Source organism: Urocitellus parryii, chromosome 8 (genome assembly GCF_045843805.1).
Source record: "Urocitellus parryii isolate mUroPar1 chromosome 8, mUroPar1.hap1, whole genome shotgun sequence".
Lineage (NCBI taxonomy): Eukaryota > Metazoa > Chordata > Mammalia > Rodentia > Sciuridae > Urocitellus > Urocitellus parryii.
This window is the reverse complement of record NC_135538.1, coordinates 5087047-5112947: the sequence shown is the minus strand read 5'-3', so window position 1 is coordinate 5112947 and position 25901 is coordinate 5087047. Positions and strand designations below refer to the sequence as shown.

Below are 25901 nucleotides of genomic sequence, written 5' to 3'. Positions count from 1 at the left end.
TGTGTGTACATTTCCTATAATTAGTTAGCATGGTGAATTTGATTAACCCTAAATGCATGATATCTCTTGTCTGGTTGGTCAGTTGAATGGTAGGGTGCCAATGGTGGTGGTGTTTCATCTCTTTTGTCTGACACCATAATTTTTGGTCACATAATTGTTTTATAAGATTATGTTGGGATTGCCTCCATCCTGGTTTGCATTAACTTTACTTTTTTGATAGAAACAATCTTCCGTAAATAAATTTCTTAGTGAATATTTTCTCTGTAAACATTTTCTACCAATGTCTGTTTGACTAGTTATTAAATAGGGAGAAAATATAGCTGTTTTTTTCCTTCTTCTTGAGCAGAACAAAAATGCTAAACTTTTGTTGAGAATGAATGTAAGGCCAACTGTAGCATTATTCAAATACAATACTTCTTCTCTAAGACAAACTGCATTAGAGCATTCTCTCTGTCATCTCAGCTACTGTCTCTAAAGCCACATTTCTGTTCTCCTAAGATAGGTCATATAAAAGGAGACTGAAGCACCATAAATTGCTCTGGTTTAAGGTCACAGATTAATCACTTTTAAACCTATTTTGTCTTGAAAACTTTCTCTAAAGAAATTTGACACAAAATGGCTCATACTGTTGAGTCTAACAGGCTGTCCTACATGTTTGGTTGAGTGTCCTGAGCCAGGCCATTAGGAAGACCTGGTGCATGCCTGCCACCACTGCCCTGCTGAACATGAAGGAAAAGATGCAGCATTTAGGTTTCCAGGTTTATTGAATCCTGTCGTCACACATGTGCACTTTCATGTGGTTGAGATCCCTGGTGCCTGTCACTGATCACCTAAATAAAGAATGTGCCTTTGTTACCGCTGTTGACCGGTGACGAGTCCTTGCTTCCCCGATGTTGAAGAATAACACCAAAGAAGCACGCCAAGGCAAGGTCAGAGTAGATATAAGAAGTTTATTAAAGGACAGCAGAAAAGACTTCTCCCGGAGGAAGAAGGGGACCCAAGAGGTGGAATCCTTGGAAGTGCAGTTGTTTCCTCTTTTTATAGTTCTTTCAGTGATGGAATGTAGGTGGGAAGGCCCGAGGGGTGGACACAGGTGGGCCAAAGAAGTAGTCTGAGCAGGAAGGACTTCATTATCACTTCTTTGTGATGGGCTATCTTCAAATCTGCTGGGGGCTATTCATTAATACTTCTTCCAGGTGGACTTTGGCCTAGGGCCTTTTCAGGACTTCATTAACATTCCATGAGTTGTCCTGTTTTTCCCTGAGTCATTCCCAGCATGGCCTCCATTTTAGATTTCACTCGGTATTAGACCCGATTTACCTAACTACACTGACTACCTAACTTTAAATCTGGCTTCACCTTGAGGGGTGGCTGCAGAACACCCAGCAACAAGTGAGCCATGGCAAATTAATCCAACTGATTCCACAACTCACCACTCGCTTTTCGTAGAGGGACAAATATTGATTAGGTTGTTTGATTCAATCTGAAACCAATATTGATGCTACTTTGAGTCTGTCACTTGTGACAGTGTCATTGGAGTGGAGGAGAATTTGAGTTCCAGGCACAAGATCTGGATTAGCTGTACAGCGAGGGTCTGTAAAGGAGCTGGAGTAGAGACAGAGGGAAGAGCGAGTTGAGCTGGGTTCCTCTGCCATCTGGGTCTTAGGACAGGACACCTCTTCTGCCAGCACACACTGGGCCTGTCCACGGGTGCCTGCGGGGGGGCCTCCCACCACGCAGCCCACTTCAGCCCACACCAGGGACCGGGCAGTCTTTGTCCCTTTGAGTTCCCCTGACGTTATCCTCAATCTCCCGTGTTGCCACCGAGTGGGATGCTTAGACTTCCAAGAAGGCTCTCCTCGTGTGAAAGCTCCCGGGAGCCGGCTCCGCATTCCTGGCAGCCATCCTTTCTTGCTCACCCTTCCTCTGTGTGTGCTCACTGACTGGTTTTTGATTTCTGTCCATAGAGGCGAGTTTCGTGGCAGCAAAATGGCATCTGCCTGTGCCTGTGTCCCTGACCGCTGGCCCAGCGGTCAGCAGGAGCATGTGGGAGATTCAGATGTTAAACAGACTCCAAGGTTTTCAAGTTACAGTTCCAAATCCCGTCGCCTAGATAAGTCACTTTAAACAAGTCACTTGTTCTTTCTGAGCATTTTCCTCATTTATAAACTGAGCCTAGTAACATCTTCTCCGTGGGTTTTAGTGACAAACGAATGAAATAATGGCTGAGAGACCTGTCCAGGCAGGACGGGTTCTCCTCCCAGACCTGTCAGGAGGGAATTCTGTGCCCACACAGCCCGGGGTTGCGCCTGGTGAACGGGCATCGGGCGGCCAGCAGATCCTCCTGCTTCCCTCCCGGAGTGGGCCGCCTTCCACCTCGGCCTTCCCACGGCGCCTGCCTCCTCTCTCGGTTCGAGGACTCGCTTTAGAAGAGGCCCCAAGGTGCAGACTCCCCAAGCGATCACCAGTTCCCGGGGCACATGCGGTGGCCAGGGACTCTAGGACCAGCGTCTCTCCTTGGTCCCCTCCCTAACACACTGGTGCTGGGGGCAGCCGGCCCCTGGACACCCCCGCGCTCCCCTCGGCCTCCACCCCCACCCCCACCCCCACCCCCAGACTTCCGCACACCCGCTGGCACACTGCGCCACCAGGAGCGACCGCCACCAGGAGCGACCACGGGGCCGCCTTCAGGGCTGCGCCAGGCTTCTGTGTGCGAGGGGGACAGCAAGGAGCTGGACTGGAGCGGGCAGGACAATTTAGAGGAGGAAGAGTTTATTTAGGGGCTCACCTTCCAGAGGTCTCAGGCCACAGGAGGCCGGCTCCACTTTTCGGGGCTCCAGGTGAGGCAGTACTGAGGGACGCAGCTCACCTGGCCACCGGAGGGCAGAGAGAGACTCCCTGCACCAGGTACAAATTTGTCACATGGGCACGCCCCAATGCCCACCTCCTCCAGCCACACCCCACCTGCCTCCAGCCACCACTCGGTTGATCCCATTAGGGATTAATTCGCCCATCGGGTTAAGGCTCGCACAGCCCAATCATTTCCCCTCCAAAGCTCCTTGCGCGGTCTCGCACGTGCTCTGGTGGGGGACACCTCACAGGCACACAGTACCAGTCACTCACCCGGGGCCCCTGTGGGTGGCGCTGTGCAGGAGGGGAGGCACTTAGCTCCACCCACCTCTGCTCCCCTGCCAGCTCCACCTTGCCTGAGGGTCAGTGCCCAGGAGCTAGTTTCTGCCCTCAGGTGAGGGGTGCTGGGGGGGGGACCCTTCACAGATGGTGCCTTTGTCCTTCTAACGGGAATGTCCGCGCCTCAGGAAGGTTTCTCCTACATCTAATTGAAATTTTAAAGAAAAGTATTGGATTTTCTAATTCCCCTGAAAAGAGGCAACTTATGCCTATTTGATGTGTTTATCTAATAATTGTTTTCTATTCTTCATGTAAATCATGTAAGAATTCATGTTTGGTATTTTTAAGCATGGTTCCTAGAGAAAGATAAGATTTTATATACCATGTAAATTTCATTAACCCAGAGGGCAAAAGGTGAAAGCTTCTGTGGAACCCATACACTGCAAAAGGTTCTCTTTATGAGATGCTCTTAATAGGGAAAAATCGCGAACTAGCCCACTGTCCACATACCTTTGACAAAATCTCACTTTTTCTTCACAAAACTTTGTTAAATGTACACATCAAGAAAGTCAGAAAGGATAACTGGTCAGAAAACAAAACAAAATCTTGAATATTATGAATATTTCAACTTTAAATCCTGTGTGTGCGGTGCATGTGTGTGTGTGTGTGTGTGTGTGTGTGATGTTCAGTCGGTCCATAACCACTGGACGTGTCCCACAGGGATGATACAGCCAAGGCCCCAGGCAACCTGCTCAGTGGCTCCATACAGGGCCTTGGGACGGGAGCCCTTTGGGTAAGGGTCAAAGAGGAAGGAGCTTCCAACCAGATGGGCAGGGCAGTCAGGGCCAGGTCAGGGGAAGGAGTAGGAGCCAGAGAGTTGGTCCAGGGTCTGGGGGTGAGTGATGAGAGCTGAGGTGCACATTTGTACTGTCCAGACAGAGAGGCTGAATCCCAGTGAGCAGCTGGGAGCCAGAAAGCTAAGTAAAGTGGTGCCTAAGAGGTTAAAGGAGAGGCCCAGGGACTTCGAGGCTGCACAGAGCGCCACCCCCCCCCCCCAGTTCCTGACATTCCTATGCACCTGTGAATAAATCTGATGGAGAGGAAGGGAAGGGGGAAAGGCAGGGTGGGTTCTGACTCTAAGAAACAGTGTCACTGCCCAAGTAGTTTTATCCAGGTTGAAAGGATTTCTTCTCTACCTGTGTTGTTGGCCAAAGCAAGTCTCTATAAAAGTTGCACTTACCATGGAGCTATAGTTTGTGACTGTTTTCATCCATGCCACAAAAGACATGGGGTCTAAAATCAGATAAGTAAAGATCTTTCTCCTGCCTGAAGATCTGCTGAGTTGAAATTTTAATTTCTCCCTCCTTGAAGCATTTGTAGGTAAATGATAGTCATCTGATGAATTGTACTAAAAGCTAACTACTAAAAGATTTGTCAGCACCCTTATTCTATTAATTAATACCACTGTGCACTGTGTCCAGAACATATGCAAAGTACCTAACAGGACAACATTGATTTTGTGCCTCTATGAGTTCTTTAGTACAATTCAAATGCTTTTAGAAAGTGCCACTTGGTGACTGGTGGATTGTAACCATTGTAGCATTTCCCTCTCGATTTATAGGGCTGAATTATGTTTCTTGGGTTATAAGAAATGTCTTTCCTAATGAAAGGCCAAAGAGTGAGAGACAGCATTTTGAGCATCAGGCACAGAAGGGTGATGTGAAAATATCAGATTTTCCCATGGCTTAGCAAACACTCACAAATAGGAAAATTAGAACTGCTCGATGGAGTCAGCTAATAAAGTAACTGTGGAAGAATTAAATCTGTAGAAGCCACAACACCTTCAGAATACTTAACAGGTTACCGACTTGTGTCATTTGTAGCAGTGAGTGTTTTCAGGCTGCGAGAAAAAAAAATATGTTTCATTTTACTTGAAAAGAAGATGATGTCTTCAAATATTACAGGGAGTTGTTTCTTTTGTGTCCAAATGAGTTCAGACCTAAACCAACATTTAAATGGGCTTCAATCATGAATTGCAAATTGCAGTTGAAATGAGCATTGTTTTGCTGGTAGTTTAGTCTGAAAGCAATTGTCTTTTCCCTACCAATAGATACATTGCATACTTGATCAAGTGGCTTTTTTTTTTTTTTCCCGTAACAGGCAGATATTTGTTTGAATGAATGCATTAACCCAGGGAAGCCAACACTGAGTCTTGACTGTACTCAGGTCCAGGAGCAACAGCAGGTGATGTGTTCCTGGTCAGTGCCCTTGGTCCCTCCCTTGGTCCTCAAAGCTGTGGCTCCACAGCTCCTAATGCCCATGTCCCTCCACCCCCCGGCTGGCTGCCACTGCCACACAGGGCTACTGGGAGGGCAGGCCTTCCATGGGGAGAGGGAACTGGCATGTGCCTGGCACCACATGATGCTTGCTGTAAAAACCTGTTCCTTCTGTGAATGTTCCTGAAGACTCTGTCTTCCCCGAGATTCGAGAGGTGTGCTGCCCACGGGGAGCCGTGGGGGCTTTTGTTGAAGTATATTTTTAAGCTCTGAAGGCTATGTTTATCGGGAGAAGTCACATTTCATTTCTAAGATTGCACAGAGCTGAGTTCACACATACAGTGCCCACGCATGCACACCCAGAGCGGGCAGCGGGATGTGACCTCCACCTTTCTTCTGAGTTCCCAGCCACCATCTAACCCACCAGTGCTCTCCTCTGAGTTCTGGCCCTGATCCTGTCTGTCCGTCCCATAAAAAGCTAACGATACGAGGCTAAGAAAACTTGAGTCAAACCCTGAAATGCTAGCTTGATTGAAATTTTATTTTATTTAATTTAGAAAATAAGCAACTGTCTTAATTTTCGTTTGATGGCCAAAAGAGATTTTCTCTGGATCCCCAAGGCTGCTGAGAATCAGTCAGTGAAGCCCAGAACCTATCTCACCCTGGTTAGGTAAACAGGGTCAGTGACTGATGATGTCTGTACAAAAACCAAACGTGACCAAACGGCAAGCGGAGGTGAAGCAGGCACTTAGTGATCTGTGAGCGTCCAACCCAGCACACCCAGCATGCAGTGCCTAGGTCGACTAGGGGTCTTCCGTAACGTCTTTGGTCACTTTTGTGTGTTTACTCATAAATGTGAATGTGTTTAGTAACTTGTGGGATTGTTTCGAACAAAACCCAAGTGGTCCTAATCTGGAATATGTTCTCCACTTTAATCTATAGAATAAGAAAGGGCAGAATCTACTTAAAGCTTTTCCAGGACTGGCAACGTAGCTCAGAGCACTTGCCTACTGTGTGCAAGGCCCTGGGTTCAATCCCAGCACCTCAAAAAAAAAAATTGTTTTCAGTAGGGCTATTTTCCCTCTGAGGAAAAAACATCTTTCTTAGATTACTTCATTAATTTCTCCAGTCGTGCTCAGCCTGGGTAGAGTGGCTTTATGAGGTTTTGCTATTTGAGCCTAACCAAGGATCTAGCCTTGAATCACCTAGTGTGCTCTGTGATATTGGGCCAAGGGGACCTAAAACGTGTACTTTATGTGCACATTCTGGACAGTGCCTTGCTATTGTACAAATAATTTAAGAGTCCTCTGTCCTAGAAATAAGCTGCCTTGTTTGTCATGTGTTTCCATTTGCAAAAGAGACCCCTTGTTGTTTATGGTCTGTATTTTAGAAGAGAGTACCCAGCACAGACTGTATCTCATCCCTCAAGTCCCCCTCCAATCTGTCGGGAGCTGGTGAGGCTGAGTCCAAGCCCTCTGAATCAGAAGTCCAATGGGCTGCTGTGGCTCTAAGTGTCCAATTGGGGACTCCATGAAATACTGCTCCACTTCTGCACATGTCTGTCCTCCAAAGGTACCGACTCAGCCCAGGGCCACACTGATGCTTCATTTTGATGTCGTCTTTTGGGGGAATAAAAGTGAATAGTGCTGAAATCGAAGTGTTTTTCAAACAATAATGATGCCAGAACCTGCGATTTCCATGTTGGCAAACGAAGTATTTTAGCCACGAAGAGATCACAGACTCTACAACACTGCTGAGGCTCTAATGGAGGCACATGGATCCCCAGCCACAGGTGTCTGCAGCCTGTGGAGAAGAAGCTGATGGCCCCGTGTTGGTGAGGGAGGGGAGCCAGGACCCCCCTCCTCTGGGACCTTTCCTACCACTGTCGTTCTTTAAAGTCTGATCTGTAAGTCAGTTTATATTTCCAGACTGAATTTCTCAACAAAGAATATTAATCTCACATGTTTCATCATGCATAATTAATTCTAAACTAAGTGAAGCAGGAGTGGTAAGTTATTTTAACTAAGGATGTTAGCAATAGATTATTATAGCTTTATCTTTTAAAACCTGTTTTGGAGGCAATTTTTAACTTAAATTGATTCTATAAACTATTTTTATAAACTCAGGTTCTATAAACTATGGCTTTCTCAAAGATCTACAATTCTGTCTGAATCATAATTATAGCCTAGACCCAAATACAGTTTAGCCGATTACCAAGCTCAGGGCACTGCTGATACAAATCAGGAAGGACTTTCACTTTTTTTGGCTTCATTCCTTCAAAAAATAGTCCAGTGACAGGTGTGCACAGGTGCACATCTCCGTGGTTAGTGGGAGGACCAACCATGATGGACAGCCGATGGATCACGGGTGAAGAGTTCTGCCTGGGTCCTCTGCTACTCACCGTCACCTTCACCCCCTTGGCCGCCTCTGCAGTCTCACAGCTTTCAAACTCTTTCTGAGCACCCCACATTTGACTCTCACAGAGCTCCGCCCACTCCATTCCACTCTGGGCTTCTCTTGTCCCTCCAGCTCCTGACCAGCAGTGGTGCTCAGATGTCCACCGCTGAACGTGTCCACGAGACTCTTGGCCTCTGTGCGTTTTCTGCCTCCCCTGGGTCTTCCCCGACGGAGGAAAGGGGACCATCCTGCGCTGGCCTACTGAGAACTTGAAGTGTCTGAAGGTCTGCATCTCCTTCTCCTTCTCCTCTTATGTCCAAATTGCCCAGCAGCCAAGCAGAGCTCTTCCTCCGTCCCGGTGAATCAGCCACCTCAGGGCTCCCCACAGCCTCTCACTGGATTACCACAACTATAAAAGTCCCTCTGCTCCCCCTACGGAGGCCTGCACAATGCTCTTTCCCAAAATCCAACAAGATTTCGTCACTCCCTTGCTTCAAATCCCTCAAGGACATCTTACTCCACTAGGATAAGTTTCAGTGTCCTTACCATTGCTCCCCAGGCATCACGTCACCTGACCCTCACCTCTCTCTTGGGCCCCATCTCCTCTCTTTTCTATCCAGTATTCTCCGTTCCACTGAACATGTCGTTCTTCGAAGCCCCCTAGCTTGCTCCTGACTCAGGACCTTTGCATGTGCTCCTCCCTTGGGCTGAGATGCTCTTGTCCTGATTCCATGTGTGGCTCCTTTCTCCTCTTCATTCCGGTTGCTGCTCAAGTGCTACCTCCTCCTGACTGCCCTATCTAAACAGTGGTCCAGCCCTCTGCACTCCATCCCCCACCCTCATAATATGTATAACCACCTGAGATATGTAGCTTTGAGACAGCTGCTTACTTGATCATTGTAAGGCTCAACCCACAACGGAGGCAGCACCAGGAGGGCATGGACTCTATCTTATTCGGTGTCAGTTCTTCTTCCTACAGGATGCTTAGTAAATGCTCTTAGTGATAAAGTAGAGATGGAAGCCACTGTTACATGATTATCTTCTCAGCCCTCATTTATTTTTCTACCTATTTTCATGATTGAAAACACTTTAAACAAAAATATGAACAATAAAAATAAAAAATAGAAACATAGCACCAAAAGAAAAAATACAGGCAAAAAACAAAGATGGTCAGTTCAACATTATCATACAGAAGTTGCAAAGTAGAAAACGTACCGTGCTTTATGAGAGCAAAAGTTTCCCTGAGATTAGATTCCAAATGAATGTTCTCAAGCGAGCTCTTTGTGTCCTTAGCAATATTTGTAAAGCAAATGCAATGGTCCTTTTCAAATGCCTGTCTCTTTGATAATGGCCAAGGGCCCAAATTAAAATGCAATATAGTGAAGGAGAATCATCAAGGAGCTGAGTTAATATGCTACGAGAATATAATATTCTGGAATCCATAGTTGTGCCAAGAAATAACTTTTATTCTAAAAGATTCACCTCATGACATAGTCAGCCTGTTCATTTCTAAGAACTGAAGTGATTTCAGTAGTTTAATGAAAAGAATGCAATAAAGAAATGCTGGTATAAACACGTGTCCATCCACACTGCCCCAGCCAGAGGCCCTCAGCTTCCCCAGGGTGGACGCCATGTTGCAGGAGCATGGCCCTGGACCAGCACTCTGAACTTGCTTTCTATAGATGTAAATGTATTTTCTATTCCCTATTCAAGTCAACATCTGTTATACTTTTTCCATCAAATCCTTCATTTCTGCTCTTTGGTTACGATTTATCTCTAGTTTACTCACAGGTAAATTTAAAAAAAAAAAAAAGATTATTATTAAAAACAGAAAGAAATACCAGGAATTGCAATGTTTTTAATCTTATATACTTAATGTAGTATGTCTTCTAAAATTAAAATGTTAAGTCGTTATCATTATGGACTCTCTGTCACATATATATCAAATGGAGGAGTTGACCAGGAGCAGGTCCAGAACATGGCCTCTGGCAACACCAAGGCCCCTTCCAGAGCAAGCTGACAGGGCCGGGTGAGCGCGCTCTACTTTAGAAGCTCTGCGGAAAGCCCTCCGTGAGCCCAGTGAAGACTTGGGTCATTCCAAGTGGGACCCCCCCATCAACCATCCTTAACATTGTCCCCATCACAGCAGGGATTTGTTCCTTTTTCCCCGACTCTAACCAGTGAAGACTTGGGTCATTCCAAGTGGGACCCCCCCATCAACCATCCTTAACATTGTCCCCATCACAGCAGGGATTTGTTCCTTTTCCCTAACCAGATCAAGAAAAGAATCTTTGCTGTTTTCCCTGTGAAGTTATTTGTTTGCATGTTGCTTGTTGCATCCTTTGAAGCTGGCTCAGGATGACGCTCATGTGGGTGTTTACGAGGTACATCACCCCTCCTTCCCACAAACCACAGACTTCCCCGCAGAGCCAAAGACCATTTGTCCTATGCCACAAAACCCTCTCCAGGATAGAGCTCTGTCCACAATCCACAGAATGGCAACCAGTGTCACCACTTCTCAGGACCTTGCGAAGGGTGGAGAGATGTGACAAGAAGGAGGCACACAGTGCCAGGCGGAGAGGTCGTTGAATGTTGCATGGATGGGCGAGGACCCTGCCATGATCATGTGCCCCACAAGAAAAATATTCCCTTTTATGTTTCCTCTGGCTCTCACTGAGAATCAAAGAATGCATTAGTAATTGCTATTGTTTGTAGAATTCCTGTGGTGCACAGCCAGCTGACCATCCCGCTGAAAAGCTTATTGTGTTGGATTTACCCAGTGCCCTTCCAAGATACCTAGTGATGTTGTGCTGGTTTCATTTGAGTGCAAAAAAAAGAAAAAAGTTTCCAACTGCCACATTCCTCAAACATCCTGGTATTGGCCGCTGGTAGAAGGGTCCAGTGGGGGGCTTTCCTGAGTGCTCATGTCTGGAGGTTTACTTGAGTGTTGCCCTGCTGTAGCCTGATTCCTCTGTCCCATTCAGCCCCAGAAGCCTGTGGAATTCAACAGAATTTCAACAGAAATCCACTTCTACTCCAGAATTGTTGAAATCCACATCTACTCCGGAACTGTATTTGACATCTGAGGACTCTCGTGGTTTCTAATGGCCTTGACTGAGCAGTGAGAGGAACTCACTGCTAGGAAAGGGCATGACCATCCACCAGGCTAACAAAGGGGAAAACGGGCTTGTTCTCAGAGAGAGCAGGAGGAGGGCGATTCTCAACTGGGTGTTCTTGGAGCCACAGTGGAAAGAGAACTGTGCTTTGATAGTTGAGGGGCCTATGCACCGAACTAAGGTCAACCCAGAGTCTCTGGATGGATACCATTTTTACCCATATAATGGGAAGTTGCCTCCATTTTAAATTTATCGTTTGTAATCCAACAGTATACAAATGACATGGCCAATAGTTTTAAAAGATCTGAAAACACTAACAACTTTTCAAATTTAGATGTGTGTCCATTTTTTAAGCACACATCTATATGCGCTAAAATTTTTACATTCACTCATTACATTTATCCCACTTGATAGGGATCCTGTGAGCCAGTTAATAAGTTCACGTTTACCCACACAGATCTTAAGTGATGGCTATGACTGAAAAGCTCACCAGTCACCTTTCAAGATTGACCCGAGTACCCTGGGGAAGGTCCTGACCAGGCAGAACTGGACCCGCTCCCCTCCTGAGCAATGGCCTGTCATCCCGGGTTTCCAGCAGAGGACAGCACTGGAGGCTGACCCGGCAGTATCTGGTGCTGAGACTGAGGCTGAGGGGCCGGCTGGCCTGGGTGACTGAGGAACTGGGCTCTGCAGCTATGTGCCTCTGGGCCAAAGGCTGAGTCAGAAAAGGCTTTGTTTACGCCTAAGACCCCTCTGCGCCCAACCCGCGTGAATCCCTGTTTGCTCCTCTAAAAGGAAGTGGGGCCAGCCGGCTGGTCTGAGGTGAGGTACATGCAAACGCCCTCCTTCCCACTGCCCAAGCCAGGTGTGTCCATGGCAGAGCCCTGAGGGCACATTATCTAGAAACATCACTTGTTTGAATAATTGGTGGCATTCTTCCAAGTGACCATAAGGCAAAAGACACATTTTCCCAATCATCCAATGTCCATCTCAGAAAATGACAGTCACACCAGTTTTGTCCAATTATGATAAATGTGTCCATCTTGTACAATTAAATGATAGCCTAGGAAGCAACATGCAATTCTGATACGAATAGAGAGACGGCACAGAGACTTCCCAGTCATGGCTCCAATATGAGCAGCAAGGCTGAGTTTGTATCCTAACGATCGAAAAACAGGAAGTAAAGCGCAGTTTGTCTCCCCTCCCCTCACTGACTGTGACAATGCTTGGCTATGAGTTAATTAGTGACTGAAATGCTCAGGGGCCTCATGCACCCCCAGATTCTGTCCTCTACACAGGTTAGTGGGGGAGCTTTGCATTTTACTATTTCCTTACATTCTGCACATGCAAAACAACTGGGATAAAAAAGTTAGGAATTTCTGAAAATTGCCCCCTGCGCTCCTCGGGCTGTGGCGGGCTCTAGGCCTGTCGAGGGAGCGTCTCTGGTTTCAGCATCACCTTACTTCAGCTCGGAGCAGATGCTCGGCTGGCTCACCCTGCTCAGCGGAAGCCTTGGCGGCCGAAGGAGCAGCATCTCCTCCACACCCTCGGCTTCAACAACAACCCAGGCCCTCTCCTGGACGGTGCAGACTGCCCCCAGGGCCTGGGGCTTCGCAGCCACTGTTCCAGGGCTGGCTAGAGAAAGGTGTGTGACTGACCCAGAGGCCCAGAGACAGCTCGTTCCTGGCACTTGACAGCTTGTGTACAGCGTGTGCCCCGTTGGCTTCTCGGCCTGCAATGGACTGCATGTGGGGTCTCTGTCCCCTAAGATTCTATGTCCTAGAGACACCATGGCCATCTGAGTCTGTGCAAGTGCACCTGGTGTTTACACAACCATGAGAGCACTTCGCCACACATTTCTTGGACCATGTCCCTGCCATGAAGCTCTGCATGACTGTTCCGTGATGCTCAGGCATCCAGGACATGAGAAGCCATCCACAGTTAGTGATGAGTTTTGGAGGCCAGGAGTCTTGAACTGGAGCCCTTGTCCTTTACTAACTGAGTGACCTTGGGTGAGTCACTTAGCCTTTTGGAGTGCCTTAAAGTGGAATACTAACAATATCGACCCCAATTGTTGTTAACTGGTGACAATGTTGGGGAAGGTTTAAGGAGCCAGGCACTCAGCGGGTGGTTGGTGCCAGAGCCACTAGCGCTGCCATCCAAGTGCCCATGTCACTTCCTCCCAACGACCCCACAAGACAGGTGAGCTCCATCTCACAGAGGAAGAACGCAGGTCCGGGGAGCGCTGTCCTGTGGGAGGCCAGCTACCCCTGCTGCCATCAGCAAACACCCAGAGCCAAGGTGTCCCGGGATCGGGGCTGTGGCACTGTGCCCACTACCCATCCCCAGGGCATGGTCCCTAAAGGAGGCAGACAAAGGCCCTGCCTTCCTGGGGTTTCGTCCAGTGGCAAGACAGGGCAGAGCAAGGACAGGAAACACGGGAGGCCCTTCAGCCCGTGGTGACTGTGCTGAAGAGAATGAAGGCTGACCTCCAACACGTGACTCATGGAAGAATCACTCAGAAGACGACCAGATCGATTTCCTATGAATTAATGACATAAAGACCCCTGTGCACAGGTCAGCCAGACTCTTCTCCTTGAGAGGCCATCCGTGCAGATGGCGTTGCTGCCCTCTTCCTGCCTCTGAGCGTTGGCTTAGAGGTTTCTAAGTGGATGTCCACCTTGGAACTGCCCACTGGGCTACCTCCTAAGGGCAGCTTGCCTGCACCTCCCTCAAACATTCACACAGGCATCAAAATCGCTACCTGCTGGCAAGATGTGTAGCTAGACAGGGCCCGCTCCCCGCAGAACCAGAGACAGAACAGAAACTGGGAGCCTGCTGCATTATAATCCTGAGCAGGTGCTTAGAATATCAGCCTGGGTCACAGAGGGCCTGGTGGGGGGGTGTTAGAACTCGGAGTGAGCAAACTGACAAATGGTCCATGATCTTGTGTGTCCATGGCTGGGGGCAGGGGGCAGCGGAATTAGTATGTGTCTGTCTGTCTGGGGGGTGGGGGGCATTGTGTGTGTGTGTGTGTGTGTGTGTGTGTGTGTTTCTTCTCTGTTGCTGGTTTGGACTACTCAGATTTCAAGAGCTTTGAAGAAATAAGATGCTAAAGAAATCAGAAAAAGTAAAAAATAGATAAGTCTTGTGAGATTGCTAAGTAATGTAACTCTATTAATAAAAGCAGATTGATTGGAATCAGACCTTTTAAAGTTTCAAAACAATTTGGAATTGTTAACACTTCAGAACAAATGTCTAAATGTCTACCTGAACATTAGAGGATCTTAGGGGTAGGAAGGAAATAGAGACTATCTCTCCAGATCCTATTATTTTACAGGACAGAAAACAGAGGCGCAGGGAGTTGACCCATGTTGTCACAGGCCACAGGTCAAATCTGACCTAGTCAAAAGTTCTCCATCTCCTGGCCTCGGACTCCTAACTGTAATATGCTTTACTCATAAATATGACAGTGTCAGGGCCCGAGTAGTAAGAGAAGAAATTAAACCACACAAGACTATCTTCCCTTACCAGGTGCCGTTCTAAGCCAGAGATTCCACCATTAGATAATCATTCTTTGAGCTAGTTCATTTCTCAGGGGGTCTGCCCTCAAATGGAAAAGCCCAGGAAACTCAGCAAGAGCTGTGTTCTGCTGGAGCAGGACCCACAGAGACCTGGGCTGGGGGCTGCAGCCGCGCCAGGGAGAGGGCACCAGTGAGTATCGGCCATGCCCTCTGGGGGCTTGGTTCCACTTCTCCATCGTGGGCATTGTGACAGTATCACCAGCTGTAAACTGAAAATGCAGAAACTTCTTTTTAAAAAAACCTCATTCATTGCATGACATTTCTGAACTTCAAACTGACATCTGACCTCTTAGGAGGCTGCTTTGGAAAGAATTTTCTGTTGGTTGCAAAAGAGCCTGAGGCCTTGTGTATCACAAGGATCTGTGCCTAGAAAAGGTGGAAAGGGAAAGGAAGAGGAGGGGACTCTGACATTGTTTCCCATTCAAGGGAAGAGCACAGCAGAAAAAACTTGAGGCCCATTCAAGTGCAACTTTAAATTCCACCCCGAAAAATCCCAACAAGTGAATCCATTGTTTTTTGTTGTTTTGCTACAATTAATAGACAATGCAATTGTTAACCAAGACCAGAGTTGTCCCGTCAGCACATCGTCTGGGTTCTTCAGCTTAGGAGTGGGCTCCCGGGGGCTCAGGAAGTGTAGTTTGCCCCTCATGCAAGGTCATCATCCAGTACAAGGAGGAAACAGTCTTCCAACAGAACTCTGGGTTGTGTTAAGTGGACATCATGCATTGACCTGGGGAAGACCACGGCAGCAAGGCTGCTGGACGCCTGTGTGGGGCTCAGGCCCTCTGCCTCCTCTGCCCAGAGGGGCCTCTCTGCTCCCTGCTCCACCCACAGGCCAGAAGGATTTTTAGGAAGAAACAGTTCCAACTGCATGCTGCGCTCTCTGGGCCTGCACCCAGTGACACTTTTAATGCTTGAACCCTCACAGAGAGATGAGCGGCAGCTCATGCTTTGCCAGGGGGCTCCTCGTTATCTCAATACTTTCTTTTCTAATCAACCATGCAATTATGCAAACTGCAGGCTTCCTAAGGCAGGAGCCCCATTCCCTGTGAGTCTGGGGTTTATGCAGCACATGAAAGAACCTGTCACACTGAGAAGTTAATAAGTTAACCTGGACTTAGACCAGTCATCGTCATCCACCGGGGAACAAGAACCCACTTCTATGGCAACATCAATGGAAGGGCACCTCTCCCTGTCACGGGATTTTACCTGACTGCAGCTTTCAGTGCTGAAGCTTGGGAGCAGGAAGGAGAGCCCAGATAAGGAGGTGGAAGGGCCTGTGTCCCCCGAGTAAGCAGACAGAGCCAGGCTTGGGAAACCCCCAGGCCAGGTTTGCTGTCAAATATTTTAGCAAGGGTTAACAGGCAGGCAGCAGCCTGAATCCATGTGCCCTCGATGCCCGGGAAGTGGCTAAACGCGGAAGCCACTTGGGTGTTTGCCTGGAGGCAACTGGACATGGTCCTCCAGGCCAACAGGAGGCCTGGGCACTGAGCAGGATACAGACTCTAGCAAAGGAGTATAATGATGGCAGAAGGTCAGCCAAGGTCAAGCAGAAGGTCAACCAGGGAAAAAGAGAGCTCTGGAACTTGGAAGCAGACCATGGCCTGGGAATTCTTTCCAGTGACAATAGGTACTGACTGACTGGAAGCCAAAGGGCACTGACTGTGCAAAAGTTTAGTTTCTAAAAGCAGAACTATCTCTATTAGCTTTGAAACTTGCTTCCAAGTTTTTAAAAATTACCTTTCCATAGACTCAAGTACTATTTTACCTTCTGCTGATGTTTCTATAAATTTCTAAACATATTTGAGTTAACCTTTTATACATAGGTAGGATGCATACCTAGAGTAAATTCTTCTCTTATGTGCTGTGTCTCAGAACCATGTGTCTCTTAATCCCCCATGATCATTTGGCAATGCCTATTTTATTAGCTATCAAACTCCTACTCATCGCTCAGTCTATTTGCAGTTATTTGTGCCAGGCTCTGTTCTGGGTGCGAAGATGCATCAGGAAGCATCCCAGCCAGAGTATCCATGTGTGCAGTGCAATTTACTTGGAGGACACAATATAAATGAAGACACAAATAAACCACATAGTCTGACAGGTAGGGATAGAGGAATAAAGAAGAAGAATGGAGAATCCAACCAGAATGGGTGAGATGCAATTTAAAATCAGGTGTTTAGGGAAGACATTAACAAAGACCCCAAGAGATGATGGAGATGTGAGGCAGATATGTTCTGGCTGGCAGAAAGCACGTGCAAAGGCCCAAGGCCAAGGGGGGACCTGTCTTCATGTTCAAAGAGTCCAGTGGTAGATGAGAGGTGAGGTGGCTGGCAGTTCAGGAAAGGACCCCAAATGGACCTTCCATGGCTTCTTGGAGTGAGATGGTCTATTAGTTTCTTAGGGATCATAAAACAAATCACCACAACTTGGTGGCTTAAAATATCAGAAACTTATCGTTCCTAATTGAGGGGGCCAAAAGTCCAAAGTCAAGGTGTCAGCCAAGTGAGTTCTTCTGGGGGCCCCTGGTGGGCACAGACCATCCCGGCTGTGGGCCCACCTCTCTAAGCTCTGCATCCACCTTCTCATGGCCTCCTCCCACATGCATCTTTCAGTGTCTTGTCTTTGTCTCATGAAAGGCCTCAGGTCACTTAACTTCATTACATCTGCAGAGACCCTCTTTCCAAATACGGTTAGACCCAGCACGGGGATAGAGTAGGACCTGGACTTAATTCCTGGGGGTCAACCCAGTGGAGGTGGGAGCTGTCGGACGACCTGAGCCCCCAGAGTGCACCATCTCGTCTGCTTTACAGCTTGCCCTGGCTGCTGGGTGGACTTGGGCATAAGAGTTAAGGGGAAGCAGAGACCAGCTGGGAGACTCTCCGGGTGCCCGGCAGCAGACCATGGTTGGTGGGAAGTCAGGCCTAGCAGAAGTAATAGGTGAAACTAATAGTTGTGTAAGAGGTAATAACCCCAGAGAAGGTTCGTTCTGATCCTATAGTCCCCTCAACCGGTAGAAATTGCTCTATTTCAACAACCACCAAACTGCTCTAATTCTTCTCTCTGTATGTTTTAAAAATACCTGATTGATTTAATCACCCCACTTCCTTTTCCTATTTGAATTATATCGATCTATTATTTTGCTTGAGAAAGTATTTTCTGTCCTCATTCAGGAATATACTTGAGTTGATGGATGGAGACATGGATGGCTAGGTTAATGCCCATGTATCCAAGTCTTATCTTTTCAAACATTAAAAAAGAAAATTCTTTATAGCAATGAATATGCCTCCATGGTTTTAGCCCTAAGGATTTCTTTTGAAAAAGGAGTTGATAGTGTGATCAGGATCTACATTTTCATTACATTGGCTGCTGAATGCTGATAATTAGTAAAAATGTTAATTTTGGTGTCTTTATTTTAAATCTAGTATTTTAGTGAATCATTTTATTATTAAATATGACCATTTTTGCAGGCTCTTCTGAATATTCTGATTTTCCATTTTGTTCACTGCAAATAATTATCTTTTCTCTCTTCCCATTATCATACCTCTTTATTTTTTCATGTCTCATTGCATTAACCAGAGTTTTCAGAACACTATTAAGAAATCATTCTTGTTCCAGTTTTTAAGCAGAATTTAATTCATCTATCCATTAAGCATATTATGGGATCTTATTTTCCACAGCTTGTTATTGTGGGAAAGAAATAGACTACTCCTAATATTTTAATATTTTGAGGAATCTCATTAAATCTCATCAGCTGTCTGATAGACATGTCATTTATTTTACTTTAACCTCTTGGTGTTGGGTGTTTTATTAGTAGATGCTTTTATGATGGGTTTCTTGCATGGTAAATACATCTTCCAGAAGACTCCAGAAGGCTTAAAGGAAGATTTCAAGGTCTTATTCTTTGCATTTCTTTGTTTCTTTTAGCGATCTGCTTTATGTGGGTGACATCATTAATATCAATATTCTCACATCTTATCTCAGTATACAGTAACTGTGGCATCTTGGGAGAGGGCCTTGGAGAACTGTCTATCAGTAGCTCTAGTCTCCTGTGTCAGCATCACAGTAAGAGCACATTTCTGAAATGCCTCTAATCATCACCAAAGCTTGGGTGGAGCACAGAGAGTTCCTCTTCTAGGAGCTAACACCACCACCAACTCCCAATCCTGTCGTATTTCACCGTTTATGAACTGTCTCTGCACAGGTGATCCCAGGGCAGCATTATTAACCCATGTTTATAGATGAGGGACGCTGCTTCCCAGCCGCTGTGCCCGTCCACCCTTGTCCTAGCTCACTCCGGGTAACGTTAAGGCCAGTCAGACGTGTAGCGCCAAGTTCCACCTGCTGCCCTCGGCCACGGACCGAACCTGACATTGGCACCTAGCCCAGAGCTTCTCCAGCACAGCTCCTCATGCCCCGAGATGCTCGGTATTCCGATGGACACCTCCAGCACCCCCATCTGATGGACTCCATTTCACATCACTCCCGCCGTGGGCTCAGCCTCCTCTCTACACTCCAACCCCCTCTCTGGCCATGGTTTCTTCTTTCCAACTGTACAGCACCTTCTCCACCTGCTCCCCACGTCACCGTCACCCATCTTTCCGCCCTCCCCGGCCTCTGTTCCTTCTCCACCTGGGCCTCCTGCCCAGCTTCAGACAGTTCTCAGAGGCCCAAGGGAGTGAGGCTGGGGAGGAAGGGGGACCAGAGCGCCCCAGGAGCCTCTCCACGCTGCTGCCTCTGCAGTTTCAGTTTGGGGCCTGGAAGAGGGGTGTGCGTGTGGGTTTCTGACAAAGGCTCCCCATCATAGGCTGCAGTTGGGGTCCTCAGCCCTGTCGCCAGGACTGATTCACCCTTGGTGCCTCCAGGGCATCCCCCAGCTCCGCCCTCCATCTTAGATCCCATCCCCTGTCCCTTCCTGGGCCTTCCTCTGTGGCACGTCCAGTCCCCAGCACTTCAGGCTCTCAGATCACTGCCCTCCCAGGCACCCCAGAGCCCAAGGACCCCGTCCCCCTTGGACCACAGCCCAGGGCAGGCCACACCTAGGTCCGGGCCTGGTCCTTGCCATCCATCCGGGTGGCTTCATTTCCTGGCCCCAGCTCTCAGCTCCCACATTGGTCCAGACTGGTCTGGCCCCTGGCAGGCCTCAGAGCTGGAATACAAAGAACAAAGGCCAGTTAGTCTCCAACTCCGCAATTATTCAAAGTTCTGTCTTGAGAAGCAGAGATTTTTCTGCTTCATCTACCCACAGCTCAGCAACTGTGCTTCTACAGCTATTGTTATTCTATTTCTGTTCCTAATTGCTATTATAGAAATCCTGCCTCGCTGAGGCTTCGGGGACTTGCCAATCTGTGCACTCCCTTCAGATGTAAATGTGTTATGCAAATGTCTTTGGGTCCAGAGTGGGACCCTGTGGTCTTCCCTGGATAGCGACAGCAGAAAAATGCTGCTGGGGTGGCTGGGAAGGAAGACAATCCCGCCGCCTCATTTCAATGCTCGCTGCTCTGCTTGCTTCCTGTCTCCAGCTTCCTGTCCACTCCAGCCGCTGAATTTAAAGTACTCGCTATAAAGCGTGGCCTCCCAGATCCTGTGCCTAATTTCTTGACGCTTGTGCCCGTGGGGACACAAGCGCATGGCCAGCTGGACTTCCCCTGGGATGTCGGGACCATGTTGGCAAGGAAATCTAGGAACCTCTTTTTTTTTTTTTTTTTGATATGGAAAATTACTTCTGTAAACCCTGTGTTCAAATGGCTCAGTTATTGTTAGAAAACTTCACCAGGACTGCTAGAGACCTTGCCATTCAAAGCAGAGGACAGTCCTGCCAGGGGAGTCCTTGGTCCCGTCCCCCCAGGGCCTTTCCACCCCCACCGCATTGTTCCAGGCTCCCCTCTGCCTCCTGCTGCCCTCATCTCAGCTTCCCTGTCCTTGTGCCAGGCAGGGCACACACATCGCCCTTCCCTTGGAGCCCCTGCCACCAGCTGCCCATCATCACCAGCAGCAATTTGGTCCAAAGAAGATTCTCAGCTTCTGAATTAATAAACCCTCGAACCCATTAGGTACTTGACTGGGTGCTCCTCTCTGCAGTGCCGGCTCCTCTTCTAGGCAACCCACAGTATTAATGTCTGTGCCTCTCTTATCGCGGCTTCTGTACTCAACACCATAGACTGCTGATATCTTCCGAATGTGAAGAAAGTTACGGGGAATGTATAGAACTGTATTCTGTGCCTTCAAAGGAAAGATAAACTCCAACCTTCAGGAAAGTAGAGGGATAACCCGGGAGACCCTGGAAGAGCGCGCCAGTCGACGATGGTTGACGGTCCACGGTGGCGTGTTAGTGAATATTCCCGGCTGCTCACGTGTGCTTCTGAATTTCAGAGAAAGGGGAACCGGCTCTCTCCTGGAATGTCATTCATGTTTTAAAGTACTAAAAATACTTCCACCATTAACGAGGAAGAGACTGTGTGGTTCTCTGCCTACCTCACAGGGTCCCTGGGAGAAGAACAGAGCTGGGCAGGGTGTACCTGCCCTTGGAGTCCAGGGAAGAACACCTCTGTGTAAATGCAGGGGCCTGGTAACCGTCCAGCAGGATCCAAAGGCTGATCAAAGAGAATCATTGTGGTCTACTCAGTGACAAAACAGCCTCCCTTTTCTAGATCTCATAATGTATTACAAACTGACGAGTGTTTTTAGAAATGGCTTGAAGTTAGCTAGATCACTTAGGTGCTGCCATATACATGTCCCTCATGCTGTGCAGATGACTTACTGCAGTACAGACTTGCCCAATATTTCCCGCTCCATGCCATTGTGAAAACTAAATGTCCACATGTTCCACATGCACAGCCTGGAGTTGTAGCCCTACTATGGAGCCAGGTATTTTGCTTCCCCCACCACATCCAAGACCTTGCAAACATATACCCTTCATGACACTTGTGCTCAGGGTCTTGAGAGACCCTATGCCACCCCAGAGTCCAGAAACCGCCCTATCCATGGTCCAACCAATTTTGACAACTGACCTCATTCCCCAAGACACACTAGATTCCAAGAGCTCTACTCCCACACTCTGCAGAGGTATAGAGATCATGTGGTGGCCACAGCCTACGTGTCCCTGTTCCCCTCAACAGCATGGTACAAAACACAGTGCGAGCCGGAGCAGAACTCTGCCCCAGAGAAAGTCACAGTGAAAGGCGGCCTGTGCTCAGAAATAGGCTGCTGCACACACCCCTCTCTAGCCACAAAAGCTCTTTGATAGTTTCTCCTGTGCTGGCAAAAACTGTGGGAAACCTTCTCACTCAGGGCACGCAATTTTTTCCAATGATATCTGGAACTAAAGACCCAGAGTCACGTTAAAAATGACATTCTCACTGAAACAATTTATGAAAAGCCTATTACCTAGCAATTTCGTATTTGAATGCAATTATGTTAATGTTATTAGGACATTATGAATGGTACTAATATGATTATTGTTTTGTGTGGTATTACAGGAAATTAATTTAAATAGATTTACATATTTTTCAGATAAAGAGCACAGCTAACATGGATAAATAAGAAGGCTGACGTTACTTTGAAAAAAAAAAAAAAAAGCACCAAGGGAAAGCTGGGCTGTGACTTCATTTGTAATACCACACAGTCATTACTGTGCTTTCGGGTTAATGTAAATATTTTGCAATTTCAAAAGTGTTTTTCTTGTTGAAAGCAGTGATCTGAATTACTCTGCGGAGGCCCCTCTGTGGTGCTCTGAGCTGAGGGAGCTGAGAGTCCAGGGCATAGTAAGCAGCTGTCCCCAGTTGTCCTGACTCCAGACCAGGCAGCGTTCACACGTCGATGCCCAGACCTCCACCTGCCCAGACCTCCACCGACCCTCCCTCCTGGTCTCACACCAAGTCACTAGAGTTCTGATGAAATGAGGTGGGGCCTCACGCTTGCCACCCCAGGACTGAGGGAAAGGAAAGGCTGGTCCCTCTCAGGTGCTGTCACCACCTGGGCTCCTCCAGAGGAGACTCCCTCAGCCTGGTGCCGACATGCTCTGCTCCTGGAGGCGAGCGTGCACACAGAGCAGCTGGCGCCAGGAGACCCTGAGTGCCCTTGGCCAGTGCAAGCAGTAGGTGCAGCTGAAGTGGTTCAGGGGTGAGAGAGAGGCCACTGGGGTGTGGGGAAATGCTGCCCAGGGGCGGGATTTGGGCTGGACTTGGAAAGAGATTCCAGACATGGAACCAGGGGCATCTGAGGTCAGGGAAGCCGTGGGTGCAACAGGCAGAGGGGAGATATTAGAGGTAAATACAGAAATTTCCCTAGCTGGACAGTAGTAGGTACAGACACCTTGGTTGTTGACAAATTGCAGAGGACTTACAGACAAATGGCAGGGGGTTGGGAGGCTTTAAAACACCTGAAATTAACCTAGAGAGAAGCTGCCTTTGCCAAAAGGAGTCTGGCAGCAGTGTGCAGATGGAGCAGGAGAGGAGGAAGTGAGGGGTTAGAAAAAGGTGGTTTTTTTAAGTATTGGCCTGCGGAGCTGAGGGCCACTCAGGAGCATCACCACTGGCCAGGCAAAGGGACAGCGTCTAATATGGCGAACTAGTAAGCCTGTGTCACAATGTTATGGTGATGTGTGCTAACATTTGATGATCTGCTTTTAAACTGCAAGTGCTTCAAGGACCAGCGCTCTAACTTTCTTACCTGTCTGTCTTCAGCAGCAGAATGGATGAGGGCAGGAGCAGAGGATCAATGTGGCTGCCTGGGGGGGGGGGGGGTTGTTTCCAGGCTTCCTGAGTTTCCAGGAAGCGTCTGGGGGAAGGAAGGTGCAGCTCCATCACCTGGGCCCACAGCTGCTTGGCCGCACCCTTCTCCCTGGAGGGAGGCCCAACAGCAGGAGCTCCCCACTGCCTGTTAGGAGGCTGCAGGCTTGCTCCCTGCATCCAGGGTTGAGGGCAACCCTCCCAGGCCATGAACTGTGTGCTAATAATCTGAAGGATGTGAAAATACTGTCCCTGTGCACAGAAATGAGAATGATAATATTAATTCCTATTTTGTATACTTGTTGTGAGGATTAAGGGAGTCAATAAATATAAATAATTAAGAACAGTCACTGACGTCTAAGAACCCAGTGCTAGCTGTTATTAGTACTAGTATTATTACAAACCTAACAAGTTGCTCCATCTATTAAATTTTAAATATTTCTTTTCTAGGTATAAACCAAATAAAAATAATTTCCTAATGTCTTGTAGCAGTACAAATTTTCTTGCTTTCCCTTAAAATGGCAGTTAATTTTTAAGTAGCTAGTTGACATGTTGATGGCTGGGGTTAAATATTACATCAGAATTTTATTTTCGTGATTTAACAAAAAACACTTAAATTTTTACTTTTGGCATTTACTATAATAGAATGATTCTCAATTTTGAATCAAAGATTACTATCATAATGTTTTGACTACTATACATTTTACTTCTGGAAATAATAATTTGATCCATAAATTAAAATGGATATTGGTGTGATCTCCAATTATTTAGCATTAAAATCATCCTGTCATCACTTTCTAATTATCTGCTCATGAAAAAAAATAGTAATAGACCAATTCCTAAACAGTCATTTGTGTTTAATTGAATAAGTCGTTGTGTTTGATGAAGTTATTTTAAAGCTGTTAAAGAACTTCTTTCATATCTCTTACTGGTGAATTTTTCAACCTGTGCTCTTGAGACATCAATTACAAGGGTTACGACTGGGAAGTGGAACTTAGTCCATTCTATTTTTTTCAGAAGACATAAAACACTATAAAATCAGAAACTTGTTTTGGCTTTCAAAAATCACAGGTAAATCCAATGCTAATAAACAGGGTATCTTGTAGAGAGGGAAGATGCCATGTCTTAGAAGGGGGGAGGTAATTTTGAGTCACTCGCAAGAGGCTAAGATTAAATCATTCAGTTTCTGTGAATCCTAACTCCCCAATTAGTGTCTGAGAGTCAGCGCTGGGACCCTTGTGAAGTGGGCAGGCCAGGTGCCTGGAGAAGTTGGAGAGGGCAGAAGGCGGGTCAGGGGCTCAGGGCTGAAGGGGTGCCTGCCGGGCCAGAGGCATGTGCAGGGACCTGTGTCTGAGGGCGTGCTCAGGGACATCTGCACGCCTGCCTACACCTGAAGCCCCCTAACAGTTACCCATCCCACCTCCTCTGTATGGGTCAGCATGCGAAGAATTTTGCATGTATTACTTCTCAGTCCTCAAAAGAGCCCCATGAATTGACTATCTCTGTGAAGCTAGAGAATTAATGACTTGCCTCTGGCTGCAGAGCCAAGCCAGGGTGACACCCAAGCCATCAGGTGGATTGGGCCCACCCTACCTGTCCCGAGAGCCACTAGTTTGGGGGAAACTTCTCTCCATTACTTCTCCATGTGCTAAGTTGCAGTGAGCTCCTCACCACATGGCTCCACCTCGATACAGAAAGATCTGGAACATCAAGGCTGCCTGCCCAGAACCAGGCAGATACCAGGAGTCAGGAGGGTACTGAGGAGGAGGGGCTCAACGGCCTCTGCAGTCAGGAAGCAGGGGAGAAGGGCTGCCAGGCCTGGGGCTGTGGCTCAATGGTGCAGCACTCACCCAGTGCCACATGTGAGGCCCTGGGTTCGATCCTCAGCACCACATAAAAAATAAATAAAATCATAAAAAATTTTAAAAGGCCATGCTTCCTTCATGTGACCAGAAACAACCACTGCAGTCTTCCCTGACTAGTGGCTTTACTCTCAGCAGGATCCCACTGGTAGCAAGCCTCAACCTCCTTATAACAGCAATAGACCTCAGCTCATCAGCTCACCAAGGGTCTCCTAGGTGCCCACTAAGTGCTGCCAATCTGCCTCGTGTTTGGTCGTGAGATGAGCCAACCTATGAGGACCAACGGCCCCCTTCTCTGGGTCCTCACTTGGCCAAGTGAAATGTTTTAGGATCCTGCATACCCAATGGAACCATAATATTTCACACCAACTCTACAAAAGCCTACATGCAATTAACGGAAAGCTTAAACCATCCAACATTTGAAAGGCACAGTTTGTTCCCGGGAAGTATCTACTATTACTCAAATTTTATTAATGAGATATTAAGGAGAAACTGCTTTAGAAGTTAGATTAAAAAGCAATTATTTTTATATATCAATTTCACTTGTGTGTGCTGCTCACCCAAACCATGCTAAAGTGTTTTGAAATAGGTTATTCCCAGAGTACAGCCCACAAATCCCCACCAGGTGTGAATTATTTACTCTGAGTACAGGCTTGCTAAGCAAGCAGACTTCAACACACTTCCTAATAAATGACGACTGATTTCAAGTTAATGGAGCTTCCTTTCTCTTCGGTTCACTCACTTTCTGATATCTGACATGCTTTTTCAGAACTGAGAGAGAAAGCCAAGAAACATTCAGATCAGTCAGCTT

General features: G+C 47.4%; 1 protein-coding gene across 1 annotated transcript in view; it reads left to right on the top strand.

The window, feature by feature from the left end:
- Positions 1-25901, top strand: part of Pacrg (parkin coregulated) — a 469717-nt gene that overhangs the window by 410774 nt on the left and 33042 nt on the right. The gene's annotated exons all lie outside the window — the stretch shown is intronic.